The sequence below is a fragment of the Callionymus lyra genome, chromosome 9, assembly GCF_982586985.1.
Source record: "Callionymus lyra chromosome 9, fCalLyr1.hap1.1, whole genome shotgun sequence".
Taxonomy (NCBI): Eukaryota; Metazoa; Chordata; class Actinopteri; order Syngnathiformes; family Callionymidae; genus Callionymus; species Callionymus lyra.
In genome coordinates this window covers 5983277-5996562 of record NC_141826.1, presented here as the reverse complement: position 1 = coordinate 5996562, position 13286 = coordinate 5983277, and the positions used below count along the sequence as shown (strand labels likewise).

Sequence of the window (13286 nt, the reverse complement as noted above, 5' to 3'; positions counted from 1 at the left end):
TATTATTGTGATGTTACTATGATCTATCTATGGTAATAAACTGTACAATTATTTTCCTACTTGTACAAATAAATACATTTATATTTATAATATCTCTTGCTGTTTTAATAAACATGTCAAAGTAATTAAGTTAATGCGTAATTCAAACGACTCATATACATTTAAATTACATTAAAAGTATATATACCATATATATATGGTATATATATACCATCTCTAGCCTCAAATCTGCAGGTGGCGTAGTTTAAAGTAACTTACTACTTCAACCAGGTGTCACCTCTCAGTGTCTACTCTCTGTGTCATCTCTCCCTGAAGCCCATCAACTTCCATCTCTCTGCCTCTGCACTACCACTTAGTCTGAAGCAACATGAAAATATTACTGTTTATAAATATACAAATATGTACATAGTTCACATTTTTTATGGTCTTCAGTTTTCCCATGGAATTATAATAACAGCGAAAGCTGCTCTGTTTACAAAGTTATCCCATCCTTCCTTGTGACAAAAAAGTCACCTGATCAAAATGCATTCTGTAAGAAACTGACAGTTTTTTCTTTTTTCCTCATATTCCTCATCAAATGACTGATGCAAAAAAAAGAAGGAAAACATTGGGACATCATTCATTGATAGTCAACTCACCTCCGCTTTTGCTCATCAACTTTCATCTCTCCCAGTAACTGTTGTTCCGCTTTGTCTAGACAAACAAACCATGTCTTTTAATCACTAAAAAAACTGTTATTATAATTCCATGGGAAAACTGAAGACCATAAAAAATTTGAACTATGTACATATTTGTACGTTAATAAACAGTAATGTTTTCATGTTGCTTCAGACTAAGTGGAGCGGAGTGCAGAGGCAGAGAGATGGAAGTTGATGGGCTTCAGAGAGAGATGTCACAGAGAGTAGACACTGAGAGGTGACACCTGGTTGACGTAGTAAGTTACTTTAAACTACCCCACCTGCAGATTTGAGGCTAGAGATGGCAACACCGAGCAGCAAGCTGTGTGTGTCCGTTATTTAGCTAAAGGGAGTGTGAAGGAGGCCTTTATTGTGTCGACGTGATATAAAATGCATCAGACCTTCGGTAAGTATCACCTTTTCCAATTGAGTCCATCTTAGTTCTGCTTTAGGCACAACTGATCCAACGTCACTCAACACACATGTCAATAAAAACTACTTTTAATGTGATTTTGAATGTATATGAATCGTTTGAATTACGCAATAACTTTATTACTTTGACATGTTAACTAAAACAGCAAGAAATATTATAAATATAAATGTATTTATTTGTACAAGTAGGAAAATAATTGTACAGTCTATTACCCCAGATCATTGTTAGTAACATTCCAATAATACACGTTGCCTAGAAAGTGTTGTTTCAACAGTTAAGGTTTATGTTTTAATTTTGGTTAAAAAATATTTGATCTGAAACTTATTTGTACTTATTTATCAATAAAGATCCACTGTATGTGTTTATTTACTGTAAATGGTCAATTTCCCCAGTATTAGGTTGAAATAAACTATAAAGACTGTAAGTGTGTCAAAATTAATTCAAGTTGATTACTTTAAAATAAAAAAACAACATTAAACAAGTCATGTGATTGAATTATTAGCCTAATATATTTTCAAAATGACGTGAACTGTAATAATAAATATTTATCCATTGTTTTTTGTGTTAATCCACATAATATTTAGATTTTTATCAGTGGATTGGATCATAAACAGCCCATAATAATGCACCTGACAACATATACTGCATTTCTAGCTGCTCTCAACTGTTTGTTCATTAAGTGTTAAATATAAACCTTGTCAAATTAGCACCTTACACTTTAATTTATGAGCCATTGGCAATATATTTTAAATTTCTTTTTCTGTCTTCATCTCAGGTTCAACAGAGTATTTTACACCTTGTATCTCCAGACGTCTGAAGAAGGTAAAGACACGTTTCTGCTCAGAGTATTTATTAAAGAATTATAAATGACATTTTCAAACTATTACACGGATGATTTCCACGATGGACTTCGTTGTTCCGAATCCAAGCAGTTTCTCTCCGGCGTGGACCCTCAACGCTCCAGGAAATATTCGGGGATCTTCCGTCAGATTCCAACTCTGCTCCTCAAATTGACTTTGAGGAGTTGATGAAACTCCTCGATGAAGTCGAGGCCCTGGAGTCACCGGTGCTGTCGGAGAACACTGTCGGGCAGAACTATCCGGTCCAGACAGGAGGGAGATGGATCGACGGTGGCGCCCCCCCCCCCCCCCCCCCGGGGTTCTGGGTGCAGCTTCCACCGATGATGATTCATCCCTTCATACATGGAAACACGTACGAACAACACGTTGTTTTCCAACAGCAGGACAGTGGCTGATCAACTGTCAACTGTTGATGTAGTAGCTGTTCATGACCTTCTTCGTGTTTGTGTCTCCAGAATGTTCCAGCAGTGCCAACCATGAACCCTCTCGCCTTTTTGTAAGTGTCACACAAGTTTTGTCTCCTTTTTGTACATTTTTTAATATTAATTCTGATTCTAAATATCATTTTTCTATCTCATTCCAGCAACAACCCACACTTAACTCATAACATAGATCTAATGGCAATGATCTGATGTTCCACCAGATGCTGTGGGGCCAGAAAACCCTATGTCAAGAGACCACCGAACGCCTTCATGGTGTTCATGAGGGAGAACAGGGAGAAAGTGAAAAACACGATGAAGCCTGAAGATGCAGAGGCCAACACCCTCCTGGGGCACATGGTGAGTGTCTAAAACACAGCCAGATTTGTACAAGTCCGAAAAGCTCTTGTTTGACGACCTGTTTTCCTGTTTATACAGTGGCGGAAGTTGTCGTCGCAGGACAAGGATTTCTACTATCAGATGATGAAGATCCTAAGGAGGAAATAAAAGTCATTGACACATTTGTGGATCAACAGTTCAAAGGGATGGAAGTGAAAGATGATACGAACCTTGAAAAGCATCTACTAGCTGTTCAGACTGACGTTCAAACTAAGCTTGTGAGACTGACGCCAGAAATGGAATCAGGAGCGGCGGGTCATCTGCTCGACCTTCACCACCGGAAGATTTATATCCACCTCCAGGATCTTCTGCAGGAGAGCAGCAGCACCCAGAACAGCACCAAAAAAGGAATATGATTAAAAACAAGATTCAATTTTCAGGTTTCATGGTAAATGGATAATTAAGTAAATACAAAACAGAAAATAGACATTTCTTCTCAACAAAAACAACTTTTACCTCATGTTTAGTTATTCTTATTTTATGAAAAAAAACATTTGGATCTTCAAACGGTTCTAATTTGTTGTGTTCCTGTTTGGTTTCTCTACTTAAAATTGAAAATGAAGTAATTTTACATTTTTAATCTATGTTTGCTGCAGCCAAATGATGTAAAAATGTGTAATAGATACATAAAAACTTTTTACCGAATACGATCTTTCCTCACATGTTCTTTTCGAGCTTCTCAATGATTATTAATAATAATGATCTTTATGGACATAACACGTTTCAGACTGAGAGTAGCGACATTATTCTTTAAATAATAGTAAAAAACAAACATTATTTAACAATAAGAAACAGCACCAAAAACATTAATATAATAAAAAACAAGATTTAATTAAGTAAATTGGGTTTAGACTTTGGCGTCACACCGAGGTACTGCCCCCTGCTGGACACCATTTGAAAAACAAAACGGAAAACTACTCCTAAATAAGTTGTTTTCGAGTAATAATGCAAAATTCAATTACAATCGCTGTTTATTAACTAACCTTTATCTACTAGGTTCTGATGGGCGAAAAATTAGGTGAAATAAGGCGGCATTAGCTTAGCTACATGCTAACGTCATGCTACAGAGGTTGGATTAAATAAACGAATAAGCTTCGAAAATAATAAGCCAAATTGATAGATTTATTAAACCATATCGACGATAGTGAGATGTTTATTTCCCCGTGTAGCGACACAAGGATCTCAACAGGATAAAAAGGTTGTCGTGGTCAACGTTGACAAGTGTAATGGCTCGTTTTAGTGTTAGCCGCGTGACAAGTACAACCTTGAATCAAAAACTTCGAAGAGAAGGTAACAAACAAATCTTTTAAGAAATGAAACAAATAAACAACAAAAAACGGTCACTCACGGAACATCGAGTCCTCACCGATGTACGAAAACATGACGGCGATGACACCTGCAAGTGGACGAACGCTCGCTTCTGATTGGCTGACACCTGAACCTGCGTCAATGATGACGTACACGAGGCCTTTAATGCGTCTTTATCGAAGCGATATAAAAGGTAATTTCCACCTGGATTTACCGTATTTCGCATCGGACCTTCGGTAAGTATCACCTTTTCCAATTGAGTCCATCTTAGTTCTGCTTTAGCCACATTTTTGCTAACAATCCCACAACTGATCCAACGTCACTCAACACACACGTCAATAAAAAATACTTTTAATGTAATTTAAATGTAAATGACTCGTTTGAATTAGGCAGTAACTTAATTACTTTGACATGTCAATTAAAACAGCAAGAGATATTATAAATATAAATGTATTTATTTGTACAAGTAGTACAATTATTGTACAGTTTATTACCACAGATCATTGTTAGTAACATCACAATAATACACGTTTCCTAGAAAGTGTTGTTTCAACAGTTAAGGATTATGTTTTAATTTTGGTTTAAACATATTTTATCTGATCAATAATCTGTTGTACAGATGATTTCAACAATGGACCTCGTCACTATCGATCTGAGCAGCTTCTCGTCCGAGTGGACTGATCCCAGCACGGAGTCGGACACAGTCCACTCCACGTTCCTGTCCATGATCGGGGACCTTCCGTCTGCTCCTGATTTGGACTCTGCTGCTCAAGACGATCTGCTCTTGCTCAAACTCATTGAAGAGGTTGATGTCGAGCAGTTAGAGAAAGACTTGACCTCAGAGTTCAAGATGACGACGGCCCCTGAAACCCACCCCTTCCAATGTGGAGCCACGACGGTTCCATCGTTTGGACGAGTGCTGTCAGAGAACACACTAAGGCACTACCATCAAGTCCCAGCTGGGTTGACTTGGGTCAACAGTGGAGTCCCCCCAGGGTTCTGGGTTCAGCCGCGACCAGCTGTGGAAGTCATGAGCCCGCTCGTCTTTTTGTTAGTGTCACACATGTTCATATCCAACTCCACGTCTTAAATATCGTCTTGAAATTAACTTTCCTTTTCATTCTAGCAACAATCAGAACATCCAGAAGACCTCCAGCCGCGCTCCTTCTCCGCCTCAGGCCTGCTCTTCCACGTTAGTCCTCACGTTTGATTCATCTAAATGCACACTTAACTCATAACATAGATCTAATGGCAATGATATGATGTTCCACCAGATGCTGTGGGGCCAGACCGTACGTCAAGAGACCAGCGAACGCCTTCATGGTGTTCATGAGGGAGAACAGGCAGATGGTAAAAAACACCATGAAGCCGAAAGATAGTGCCGAGACCAACACCATCCTGGGGCACATGGTGAGTGTCTAGAACACAGCCAGATTTGAACAAGTCCGAAAAGCTCTTGTTTGACGACCTGTTTTCCCTGTTTCTACAGTGGCGGAAGTTGTCGTCTCCAGACAAGGATTTATACTATGGGATGGCAAAGGATGAGAGAAGAATCCACGCCGAGAAACACCCAGACTGGTCGGCGGGCAATAATTATGTAAATAACTTTATTTTCTCTCTTTCTCTTTTGGTAAGTGTTTTGTTAATCTTTTTGTTTCTCTGTGTGCAGGGAAGGAAACACAAGAGGGAGAGAAAGAAGAAGAATCTTATCATCTAAAGCCGCCGTTTTAACTGCTGTACATATGTTGAGTGTAAATAAATTATTTTTAATCAAAAAGTCTTTTTGAATGCAGCAGATGATGTTGTCTACATCAGGGCTCGACAACCTTTATTGTGTAAAGAGCCATTTACGGGTCGTGTCCCGCCAAAATAAAACTCTGTTTGACGGATAAACTGAATCCTAAAAAGCTAATAGTCCTATAAAGTATATTTTACAAAAACAGGAAAACTTATTAAACTTATTAAATTTGAAGGAACTGAGAAATTGAGAAATTGTCCCTTTCTCTTGTCCCTTGATTTTAAAAATGAAACGCAAGACAATCCGTTCTCTTTTCTAAAAAAAAAAAAAGTCCACCCTTTATTCCAAACATTTTTAATTTAGAAAAAACATAAGTATTTTCAAATATTTACAATGTACAAGTTGCCTTGTAAACAATACACAACATTTGCAAATATTATATTAAGAAATATACACTTTTATTTTCAAATATCATCCCTTAAAAATATTGTGGCCACATGAGCAAGAACATAAATTAATTACAATTTCAAGGGATTAATCTGCAGTATTTATTGGAATTTGGAATGATAATTTTAAAGAAGAAAACATGAGTAGGGGACACTTTGATTTCTCTTAACGTATCGTTCAGAATACTTTTCACCGTCTGTCGGTCCTCCCTGGAGATGTTTGTCTTGAGTTTCAGTAGAGCGGACACGCGTTTTTCACTGGAAAGAAATGGACACGATTCGATAAATGACAGGTTATTCTAAAATGGCATCGATCTTTTGGTCTGGACTTTATACTCGTCCTGATAAAGTGGGGATACGAGGAGGCCAGTGTGACGACTTGCATCTGTATGGCCGGAACATCCTGGAGGCTCAACACTCCCGCAATCATGTCCAGGTATTCCTTCAGCCAGTTTTCTTTGGACCCCTGCACACACATGTTTTAATAAGCTTTTAATTATCTCTTTGAAAAGTTAAATTAAATGTTTTTTTTATATTGAAAAGTTGAATTTATTTTAATTGAAAAATCTTTTTCAATAATTAGTATATTTAAAGGTAAGTAAGTAAGTAAGTGTTATTTGTAAAGCGCTTTTCGAGGCTAGACCATGAATAGCTCTTAAAGTAAGAACCAGAAATTTCAAATTGATCTTGAAAGAAACTGGCAGCCATTGAGAAACTGACAGCCATTGAAGAGTTTTAAGGATTGGAGAAATGTGAGTTCTTCTACTAGAGTGGGTCAGAATTCTTACAAAAATGTATTGCATGAAACCAAACACACCCTGTTTCATTTTACAATATCGGTTTTCATGGCATCAATCATAATGTCATCAGCAAAGGGACAATGAAATCCCGCGAGATTCTGGCGATAACTGAGGACGAGAGGATACACTCAACATATAAAGGTCATTTATATTATAGTTCAATTGGTAGCCTTTTAAATAACTATAAATATAATGAATGTTTATGTTTTGTTTAGGCTACGATTAAAAATAAAAAAAGAAATCAGAAAATGTATTTTTGAATTATTGGAATTAAAATATCAAACTCTACAGTAAAAAACAATTAATTAATTTTGAAAGTATTCAAAAAATTGTAACCACAAAATCAACCTTTCGATATATACACATTATTGAATTCAATTATTTAAAAGAAACAATTAAATGCTTAAACAACAACATTTCAATAAAAACAAGTTTAAGGTTAAATTCAACATATTCTAATGTCACTGAACTACGTCCATAGTTTCACCACAGTTTCTCACCTGATCACTGAACCAACGTTGTAAAGTGTCGGCGTCGCTCGTCACTCTGTCGAAGGCCTCCTGCTGCTGAGCCCGACTCCTCAGCTTCACGTCTCCCTTCAGCAGCCGTCTGACGTATTCCACCGTCACCTCCTGGTGCAGCTGTCCGATCAACTCCTGAAGACACGGATCATGAGTCTTAGCTCGTGAAAACCTTTTTTTTTTTAGCTCTTTTTTATTACCTGGTGAGAAGATTCAGGGGATGATCATCTTGTCGAACGTTGACGAGTGCAGCCAATCGTGGGTTCCAAGCTTTCTGTGGTTTGGCTGGGGCGACACAAGTGATGGATTTTTATTTTGATCACCTGTACGTCTGTTATTGACACTCACCTTGAGCGCCTGGTGGACCGGGCTCAGTAGGAACTGGTGCGCCGATTGTTTCATGTCGGCCAGGACGCTCATGCATCTCTCTCGAACGTCGTCCAGGATCATGGAGCTCTTCTTCAAAATAAAATCCCTGCAGACACATGACAGTTGAGTCACATGACCACCTCGCGGTCACACCCTGAAGTCGGAGGCTCCACCTGAATTGTTGAATCCATCCGAGGTTGGCTTTGATGAACGGTTTTCTGCTCCACTTGTTTTGCTTCATGACGTCCTCCTGGAAGTCCTTGAAACTAAAACATTAATTCATTTGAATCTTTTTTCTTTTGACGTGAGAGACGTTACCTGCACAGCGAGTCGCTCAGTTCAAGTTATACACTGGACCTTCTCTCTATCACCCACGACCATTCCCGCTGAGGTCAGCATTCCGTTGATGAGCTGAAGTGTGAAAATGAAGTCATGGTTTGAAACGTTACCGCTACTAGATTTAGCCAAAAGAATCCTTTTTTTTCAAATACCTGAATGATGTCATAGGACATGGTGAAGCTTCCGTCCTTCTTTGTCGGCTCGCTTTTCCACGATTCCCTCGCTTCCGCCAGGACTTGACTGATGAACGTCGTCATCTCTGCCTGATCAAACCAAAAAAAGCTTGATACGTTATCAATCACGAGTTATGATTAAATCCTACAATCTTAGGTGTATAAATAGAAAAGTGTTAAAGATCAACCGAGACATCTTATCTATAAAAACATTTGTTCCAAAGGTTGTTAATGTCATAATACGTAAGTTTGAAAAAAAAAATGTTGGCTCCCCCTGTGTCAGAAAAATATAACTGCAATGCTGTCAAATCAGTCAACCATGCCTGTTCAAAATGACAACAATCGAACAGAAAATACATTTGAAAAAAAAAGGTTTTAAGAAAGAACTTTTTTTTAAATACTTTTTTAATTTGTAGGTATTTTAACTGTGTATTGTTTTGTTGTTTAAGCGCTTTGTGACCCTGGTTTATGGAATAGGGAAATTCAGATTTTTTAATTATTGGAATCAAAATATCAAACTCTATATGTAAAAAAACCAATTCATTAACTGTGAAAGTATTTTTAAAAATGTATTAAATAATTCAATAACTTTGTGTAGTTTTGTCTCTCAGGACAAACCTGATGATGAATGAATAATGAATGGAAATTACTTTTGTCTTGCCCATCAAAGTTGTCTTCAATGAAACGATTCACTAGTTACTAAATTAAGTCATATTGTAAGGGGTGGAGTCAGTTTATACAACTTATATTTATAATAAACAAATGGTAAATTACATGTTTTTTCTTGTCTTGGCCACCTGAAACAAAATAACAATGCTTGGAAAATGTTTGTTTTTTTATCTTATTCTTCAATAATGTTTTACAAGCTTATATTACTGTGTAGTTAATGTGTAAATATACCTGTTGTTTGCTCAGGTACTGCTCCTGCAGCGACGCCACCATGTGGTCAGGCAGCAGACTTCCTAGACCTTCAAAGTTGATCTCTGGCGCCAAAAGAGGGTTCTTAAACAGTCTTATAGAATAAGAAGATTATATTGATAAATATAAAATCACTTTAATTTCCAGTTAAAAACAAAGAAGGAAGTTCAAGGTAGGAATAGCATTGGTGGGGAGTTGGACGGGCAACTTACCCAGGATAATAGTCAGTGACCCATTGCAGCAGGAACTTGCAGTCCTCATCCCCCAGCCCGAACTCTGCAATCTCCTCCAAGCCTTTGCTCATTTACTGGTGGTACAGCTCGGCATAGAACTGACAGATGTCCATCTCCGGAGGGTAGCAGCTCTTGACCACCTTCACGACCGTCAGCAGGTCCTCCTTCATCTGCAGGCCCATGCTGTGGATCTTCGCCTGGAGGCAGTTCTGCTTCACCGGACTGCTGAGACCGACGGGTTCTCCATTCGCTCCTCCACCAGGCTGGTGAGCACTTGGTCGTGTTGTTGCCTCCATCTGCTCTGCCTCCAGGATGGCGCCGACCCGGCCATTTGATCCACCAGTTGGTCCTGCTCCTCCTGCAGCTGGACTGCTTTCACGGCGGACACTAACACGGCCGCTTCTTGTTCCCCCTTCAGAGACTCTTGGTCTATATGGTCTGGATCACGAGAGTCTCCAGGATTTTCTGGTCCGAAACAAGCTTGAGGACTTTTTTGTCTTCCTCTGATTGACCAAACAGAAGCTTCTCTTTGTCTACCAGCTGAAGTGCTGCCTCGTAAAAGTGAGATTGCTCCAGGTCTTGGTCAAAAGAGACGACTGGAAGAGAAACAAATAAGTGGTTAGATATTGAGCGTTCCTTCTGACCTTTGCTGACTGGCCATATTTTGGGGAACCTCCAACCTCCGGCTGGGCTTCCCTCTGGGATCGGTGGCACGTGTGACGCCGCTGACCTTGACCGGAGCCTCATTCAAGCCGTTTGCTCTGCAGGAAAACCATAATACAGCGTTTAAATGACAAAAGGGTTTTTTCCATTCATACATGATTTTTTCTTACACTTCTGAATATTTTAAGATGCTGAACAATCATTTTTAAGAACAAAAAAACCCATTATTTGCCATTTTTTAACCTCATCTAGAGCCTGATATTTAATTATTGGCACTAAACTGACAAACATTATCAACTTCAACTTCTATCCTCAGCCAGATTTTATGTTAAAATACATTTACATTTACACAGAAATTCAAAACACATTGTTAACGCAAACATCCTACTCACCAGATTTGTTCGTTTTGAGAGGATTCTCTTCCAAGCAGCCTTTGGCTGATGTGAGCTCCTGGAAGTTACAGTCGGGGAAATAACTCTCTGGTCCTCTGAGCGTTGGAGGATTTCTGAGGCTACAGGCTCCTCCCACTTTCCTCCCACCCCTTGCGTGCACACACCCACGCACTCATCGTACTTTCACCTTCACTTTTGTCTCGTTGTTTGCACAAGCATGCTTCTAGTTTTCATGCGGCACCTTCATTCCAGGGCAGCAACATTTGGATGACTTTGCCAGGTGTTATTGTGAATAAAGGTCACAATTTAAATCCAAGTCAAAGTTTCAGGTCAAACAAAAATTCAATTAATTAATTTCATGCAAGGTCAATAAAAAAACTTTTTTTTCAAGATATCTTTGCATTTATTTTCCTTATTATTTTTGATTTATCTTCGTTTTAGCTTCATGTCATTTTATTACTTCATTTTCATTCAAATTTCGTTTTTTATATTGAGGGGCATTTTTATCCGTCTGAGACTCGGTTTAGATCCTCTACCCTCAAAGAAGTTAACCTTGACTTGACTTTTCACTTTGATTTAAAAAATAAATCAAAAGATCTTCATAGTCGTTTCTCCTTTCAACCTTTTAGAAAATGAAAATAAAACGAGACAAAACTGAAAAGATGTTCCACAGTGTAGTCGGTTTCAAAATAACTTTTAAAAAGTGAACAAATATGCAGTGGTGGAGGTTGTTCACCTTGACCCTGAGACAACACAAGGGATACCACAAACACATTTGTTTTAGGGCCTTCGGGGTCACCTTGACCCCCAGACAACACTAGTTCAAATTCCCGTTCTGGAGACTCTAATTATCTCCATGAACAAAATAAAAATCAAATCATAGCTTTTTATCCATTATATTGTAAATCTAAATAAACAAGGATCAAAAATGAATGATTTGAAAATTATACCTTCAGGGTAATATTATAATCATAGTTATTATATTCAAAAGTTAATACATCTAAAATGCACTTTTTATTTTTATTTGACCGAAAAAGAGAAAATATTGTGTATGAAAATATATATTTATTGACTAGTTTCAGTGCTGGAGAAGCTAATAATATGTAGCGGGTCCCAGCAGGGCCTTCGCTGACAGATATGATAATCCTGGAATTACAATGGACATGAACGACACCGGACCACAAGTGCTCATGAACCAAGTCTCTTGGATTATCTTTATTCACATATTTTCATTAAACTGCAATCGTGACTCTTCCTTTGTTCTTTTTCTTTTGCATTAGCAATGGTTTAAAAACCACTTTCAAAGTACATTTACATAAATGTCAATTTTACAATTTTCCTTTGAAAACAAACCATGTCTTTTAATCACTAATCATTTTCTTGTTATCAATCATTCCTTCACTTCCAACATACACCCTTCATTCTTTCATCAAGAATAATAATCGTACATTATGTACAGTAGATGCCATAAGTGAACACTTAATAAAACAAAATGAATCTCTTTTGCAGTTTAACTCGCCAAAACGGTATAACATATTTATTTCTGCGCGTGCTTTCAACCAGGGCGGCTCCTATAACTGGTCTGAACTTCATAGCACACAAATGCACAATTCAGACTCACACACCACACACACACGACTATTTTAACATATTAAATATTACCGCACAAAAGTCAAGGAGTCAAAAGAAAAATACACACAGAAGCATTTAACTACGGCCACGGACGCCATTTTAGTAATCGCCACGATCATGAACCGCAGCACTTTCTATGTTCACACACATAACTGTCATATCAAAAATCCTTATAAACAGTTTAAAGTAAGAGGAATTAAAGAAAGAGTTCTTAACCAACCTGGAATTACAATGGACATGAACGACACCGGACCACAAGTGCTCATGAACCAAGTCTCTTGGGTTTCACTTGTGCGAAGTATTGCCATGAATACCGTCGCCCGCAAGTGCTGCCACCTTGTGTCCGTTTTCTGCATGGCATTGCACATTTATCTTTATTACACCCTCTTAGTGGGACTAAACAACAAACCAAAAAGTGACAGAAAACATTATATAATAATATCTAAACAAAACACTTTTGTGAGTATCACAAATACATTTAAAATCTCACCAAGGATGAAAACTAGATTTGTTAAAATGAATGATGAATATATTTAAATATAATCTTTATGTCAACAATTTAAATAATAAATATCTATATCAATTTAAAAGAGCCAATACTATGATAAAAAGTGGGTTTGTATCCAGACATTTATACTCAACAGTGTCAAAGGTCGAGCCTGGGAGCAGGAAGTTGATGCAGATTTGACAGACAGTCATTGTTGAGAGAGAGAGGCAGGCGATGAGAATCACTGCGTGAGGAAGGTAACGTTAGCCGACAACAACTTGTTAAATATATCATTTGGATTTTGATTTGGGTGGAACTCCTGTATAACTCCTAGATGGATATCAGAAAGTAGATTCTGATCCACAGACCTCAGAGCCCGAGCTGGGGTGTAAGGCTGGATCAGATCAGTGATGTAAGGAGGAGCCTGACCATGAATAGTTCTGAAAGTAAGAACCAGAATTTTAAAGTTTATCCTAAAA

General features: G+C 38.0%; 1 pseudogene; it reads right to left on the bottom strand.

The window, feature by feature from the left end:
• Window positions 1-6512: 6512 nt before the first annotated feature.
• LOC148071565 (tumor necrosis factor alpha-induced protein 2-like) lies at window positions 6513-12960 on the bottom strand (annotated as a pseudogene).
• Between the last annotated feature and the right edge of the window lie 326 nt (window positions 12961-13286).